This window comes from Microtus pennsylvanicus, chromosome 11, assembly GCF_037038515.1.
Source record: "Microtus pennsylvanicus isolate mMicPen1 chromosome 11, mMicPen1.hap1, whole genome shotgun sequence".
Taxonomy (NCBI): domain Eukaryota; kingdom Metazoa; phylum Chordata; class Mammalia; order Rodentia; family Cricetidae; genus Microtus; species Microtus pennsylvanicus.
The window spans coordinates 61,812,041-61,818,040 of record NC_134589.1 but is presented as its reverse complement, the minus strand read 5'-3'; positions in this window follow the sequence as shown (position 1 = coordinate 61,818,040).

Below are 6,000 nucleotides of genomic sequence, written 5' to 3'. Positions count from 1 at the left end.
TTCCAGAAAACCCTAACTAATAGAAAAGCAGAGTTGTTGAGCCCAAACACCAATGGATTCATCTACAATAAATGTATCCTATATAGCCTAGGGAACATTCTGGAAGAGGAGCAGTAAAGATTGTAAGAGCCCGAAGATCAGAGTTTGCTATGAGACTGTGTCGTCAGGAATCTCAGAAGCTACGCACATAAAGTCTCACTGACACGCTGCCTAAGCATCAGCTGAACAAGGACAAGAACGATAGACATGCCAAAGTTGCTGGGGAAAGCCCGGGAGGCCTTATCCCTACACAAAGAATGATAGACAACTGAAGATTGCGAAGACTGGGAGCGAGAGTCCCCCCCCCCCCCCAGGGAAGAGCACACCAATTAGCAGTGACTAGCTTTAGTGGAGCGGTGGTACAAAGAGAAGAATTCTTCATGAATTCCAGGAATAGGTTAACTGCCCAGACAAGGAGCCACTCGTTGTTGTTGCCTTGATGATCCTGCTCAGAAGAGCACCAGCTACTACCTGAGTCACTCTAGCCTGCTTGAGCAGGCCTCAGAAACCGCTGTCCTCATTTTACTGCTCTTTGTGAAAGCCTAAGAGAAGCCGCAAAGCACCAACACATGCTGTCCCTCACTTCCTCTCTCATTAAAGCTAGTCTCTCTACCTCTGCCAAAACCTCAAACTGAAAGCACCGACTTCTACCTGCTTCCTTCGCCTATGCTTCTGTTCTTACATTTGCTGGGTGTGAACTTGTGTGCTTCCTCAGTCCAGCGTCATTTTCTCTGTGAAACTTCCTACCATCTGCCCTTGTTTCTATAGCTTCCTTGTGTTCGTCCAGTATGCTAGTTACCCTCAGGCTGTCCCTACTCCTTCAGAGCAGGTTGGGAGTTTACAATCCCCCGGGCCTTAGCTCAGGCCTGTAGCAGCTATTTAACAAATGCATGGATGAATAGTTGTATCCTGGGATTAGTCAGATTGGAATCTTCAATTAGCTCCTATCATATTAATGGAATCATTTCTCTCAGCATTGTTTCACACAAATGTTGACATAATGATGATCTTGCCAACCTACCTTCCTCACTCCCTCCCTCCTTCCCTCCCTCTTTCTTTTTCTTCCTCTCTCTCTCTCTCTCTCTCTCTCTCTCTCTCTCTCTCTCTCTCTCTCCTTCTCTCTCTCCCTCTCTTTCTTTATTATATATAGTATATAGTTGTTGCTACCCATAATCACTTTCAAGAGATGTTTCTTTTACTAATAATTTAAATTTCTTTCCATTTGTTTTCTTAAATATTATCCATCATTTTAGAATTGGTTCAGATTTTTTTCCTAGACAGGATTTCTCTGTGTAGCCCTGGCTACCGCAGAACTCACTCTGTAGACCACACGGGCCTCAAACTCAGAGATTCATCTGCCTTTGGTTCCTGAGTCCTCGGATTAAAGACATTCACAACCCCCACCTGGCCAGGTCTGTCTTTCTTTCTTTCTTTCTTTCTTTCTTTCTTTCTTTCTTTCTTTCTTTCTTTCTTTCTTTCTTTACATGTAGCTAATTTCCTGTATCATCAGGAGATGACAAAAATTTTAGTTTGTTTTCTTCCCATTTTTATAAATATGAGTCCTAACACTGAAGGACCAGAGACTTAACAGGTCCTGAATTCATTGTAATGAAAGGGGAGTGTGGTTAGGTTGTAGGGCAGCCTCTCAGGAGCTTTTAGATTCTAGGATTTGTTTTATATCCCATTTGCTAGAGCAGCCTCCCTCAGTGACCGAGAGAATGTTCTTTTTAATCCTTTGTGAGATTCACTCCAGGAGAAGGTAGTCTTGTTACACACTCCTAAGCCCTTAGATGGCTATCTGTTGTGTGTTGTTTTATTCTTTTGATTTTTTTGAGGGCCTACCCACCCAGCTCCCACATAAATCATACGTGGAGGCTTATTCTTAGTTATGAATGCTCAGTCTTAGCTTGGCTTGTCTCTTGCCAGTTTTTTTTAAGTTAATACGTCTATCTTTTGCCTCTGGGCTTTTATCTTCCTCTATTTTTGTATACCTTTATTTTCTTCTTTCTCTTTGGCTGGCTGTGTAGCTGGGTGACTGGCCGCCGATGTCCTCCTCTCCTTGTTCTCTCTTTCTTCTTCTTGTTTCTCCAGCTATCTATACTCTCTGCCTTCTAGCCCCACCCGTCCTTCCTCCTGCCCTGCTAGGGCCATTCCTCCCTTTATTAGTACTATTAGGTGTTTGTTTTAGACAGGCACACACAGTAACACAGCTTCACAGAGTTAAACGAATGCAGCATAAACAAAAGACACACAGCTGAAAATAATATTCCCCAACAGCAATCCACTTACCCCAGGCTGAAGAAGGAAGAGATGCAGAGTAAGGAGCCAGCAATGGGAAAGTTGAGACCTTACTCAAAGAGATGTGGTTCTTTTTCAGAGGATGGGAAGGTAGAGTAACCACAGTCCAGCCAGGAAAGAGGATTTGGTGATGCTGAGAGCCAGGAAGAGCTTCTGAGCTTACTCCTTGCATCCTCTGAGACCTAAGCTGAGTGTTGTGTGTAGATCATTAAGTCTAAGGGTCTGTCTGTGGAGAAGAGTGTGCTAGTGGGATTTGTGCTGCTTTTCATTTATTGTGTCTAGAATCATCTTTGCTCTGGGGAATATGCCTGAGTGAGCTCCACACATGAAATCAAAAGAATATTTCATAAGACAGGATCAAGATAGTCTGTGGCCTCCTCATGTGCCTGGGAGTCCCAACGAAGAGCATAACACAGGCAGTCTGATGTCCACCTTAACCAAGTCAGTGCACTTTAAACATAAGCAAACCAAAGCTCTGAGAAGTTAGGTAGATTTTCATTTTCTTGCTAGAGGGGCAACTTTTTGACATCTGGATGAAATACATTTCAGAATACCACTTTCCTAGAAATGTGCTTTCACCACATGGTAAATTCGTGTTTTCTCTGCTTGTCTTCCACCATCAACCTTCAAGGGACTTCAAAGGTCAGGCTGCCGAGCTCTTGAGAAATACTTAGACCTTCATGACTATCCCACCCAGGCGGTCTCATGCTGAGTTGATGAAAGCCCCACCCCCAGGAAGAGGGGCACAACCTTTTCTACCTCCGCCATAGGCCACATTGGAAGCACCGCCACCACTTCGTCTGTACTCTCCCCGTTTCCATAAAACGTAAGATAGACTTTATTCATAGCAAAAGTCAATACGTTCCTGCACGCGTCAACTCTACACCACCTTTCCAATATTCTCTGCATCATACTAGGTGGCTGGTTACAGAGACAGCAAAGGTTTAAAATTTTCATGTAGAGGAGCTTAGGTTTCAATGGTAGAACCAGTTATATCAAGTGTAGGGAAGATGTGTGGAAAACAGCATATGGTAGAAAGTTGGAATTGAAGGAATATAGAAAGACCAAAACCAAGCTGTCAATGAAGCGTATCTCTGGAACAAGGGAAGTCACCATTCTTGTTACAATAAAATGGTTTATTGACCTATACTACATCTAATATACTGTGACATGCACCAAGTTCCTTTAAATGTTGGTTTTCTGTATCTCGAGAGTCACTATTCAGATTTTGTACGATCACAGCTTTGGTGTGTGATTAAAATATTGTCATATTTAGAAAGGCATGAGCAAACTTGTTTTTTATTTTTAAAAAGGATTTATTTTTATTTTATGTAAGTGTCTTGCCTGAACACCTGTGTGTGCATTTTGTGTTTGCCTGGTATCTGTGGATTCTAAAAGAAGATGTCTTTTAGGGTGTGGAGACACACACTATAATCCTAGTGACATAGCCTATTACAGTAGAATCCGAAACTGAAAGTCAGCCAGAGTTATTTAGTAATTTCCAGCCCTTCCTGGGCTATACATACCAGTTTATTGAGAACAAACACAAGTCCATATGTTTGATCCTATTTTAGATTGCACAATCTACATAGCTTTTATTTGACTCACTTTTTAAAGTAATCAGAATACAAAATATTTTGTCCAATATTTTATACACTGTATAGTTCATATTTTATTTATTAAAATGTTTATGTCATACATTTGTTCATCTTGTGTTGATTAATTCTAGGTTCTTAGGTTACTAGTCAGGTTACTTCATATTTTTCTTTTTATTTTATTCATTTATTTTTTTAAATTTCATTTTATATTCCAATCACAGTTCTCCCCCATCTTTCCTCCCCTCCCCCCTTTACTACCCTACATCAGATCATGCCCCCATTTACTCCTCCTAATGGGTAAGGGCTCCCATAGAGAGTCAACAAAGCCTGGCACATTAAGTTAGGGTAGGACCAATCTCACCTTCCCCCTGCATTAAGGCTGAGCATGTCATCCCTCCATAAGAAATGGGATCCAACAAGCTTACTCATGCTAGAAATAGATCCTTGTCCTTCTTCCAGAAACCTCACAGATAGTCCAAGCTTCACCACTGTCTCCCACATATAGAGGGCCTAGTTAGGTCCCATGGAGGCTCCACAGCCGTCACACTAGATTTCATGAGTTTCCACGAGCTTGGTTCAGCTGTCTCTGTAGATTTCTCCTTTATGCTCTTCACCTCCCTTGTTCATATATTCCCTCCTCCCTCTCTTTGACTGGAATCCTGGAGCTCAGCCTAGGGCTTGGTTGTGGATCTCTGCATCTGGTTCTGTCAGTTGCTGGATGGAAGCTCTATATGGTAGTTGGGATAGTCTCCAATATTATTACAAAATAATCCAATTAAAAAAATGGGGTACAGAGCTAAACAGAGAATTCTCAGCAGAAGAATCTCAAATGGCCAAAAGACATTTAAAGAATTGCTCAAAGCCGGGCGATGGTGGCACACGCCTTTAATCCCAGCACTCGGGAGGCAGAGGCAGGCGGATCTCTGTGAGTTCGAGACCAGCCTGGTCTACAAGATCTAGTTTCAGGACAGGCTCCAAAGCCACAGAGAAACCCTGTCTCGAAAAAAACCAAAACCAAAAAAAAAAAAAAAGAATTGCTCAACATCCTTAATCATCTGGGAAATGCAAATCAAAACAACTCTGAGATACCTATCATCAGAATGGCTAAGATCAATACTGAGAATAGCTTAATTTAGAGAGGATATGGAGTAAGGGGAACACTCCTCCACTGCTGGTGGGAGTGCAAACTTGTATGGTTACTTTGGAAATCAGTATGGTGATTTCTCAGAAAATCAGGAATCAATCTGCATCAATAATACCACAGTTGGGTGTATGCCCGAAGGATGCTCAATCACACCACAAGGACACCTACTCAATAACATTCATGGCAGTATTATTTGTAATAGCCAGAACCTGGAAAAAATCTAGATGCCCTCAATTGAAGAATGGATAAAGAAAATGTGATACATTTACACAAAGGAGTATTACTCAGCTGTAAAAAAAAAAAAAGACATCACGAAATTTGCAGGCAAATGGATGGAACTAGAAAAAAAACATCCTGAGTGAGGCCCAGACTCAGAAAGAAAATCATGGTATGTACTCACTCATAAGTGGATATTAGACATAAAGCAAAGGACAACCAGACTACAGTCTACAGCTCCAGAGAAGCTAGGTAACAAGAAAAACCCTAAGAGAGACACATGAATCGCCCTGGAAAGGGGAATTAGAAGAGATCTCCTGGATTAACTGAGGTGGGGGCGGTAAAGGGAATGGAATGGGATATGAGAACTTGAGGGAATGGGATGGTAGAGAGGGGAGAGGGATAGAGTGGAAGAGAAATGAAAGAGAGATCTTGATAGAGGAGCCACTACGGGGTAGGGAGAAACCTGATGCTAGGGAAATTCCCAAGAATCCACAAGGATGACCCCAGCTAAGACTCCTAACAATAGTGGAGAGGGTGCCTGAACTGGCCTGCTTGTGTAATAAGATTGGTGATTACCCCAACTACCACATAGAATTTTCATCCAGCAACTAACAGAACCAGATGCAGAGATCCACAATCAAGCATCAGACTAAGCTCCGGAAATCCAGTCAAAGAGAGGGAGGAGGGAATATATGAGCAAGG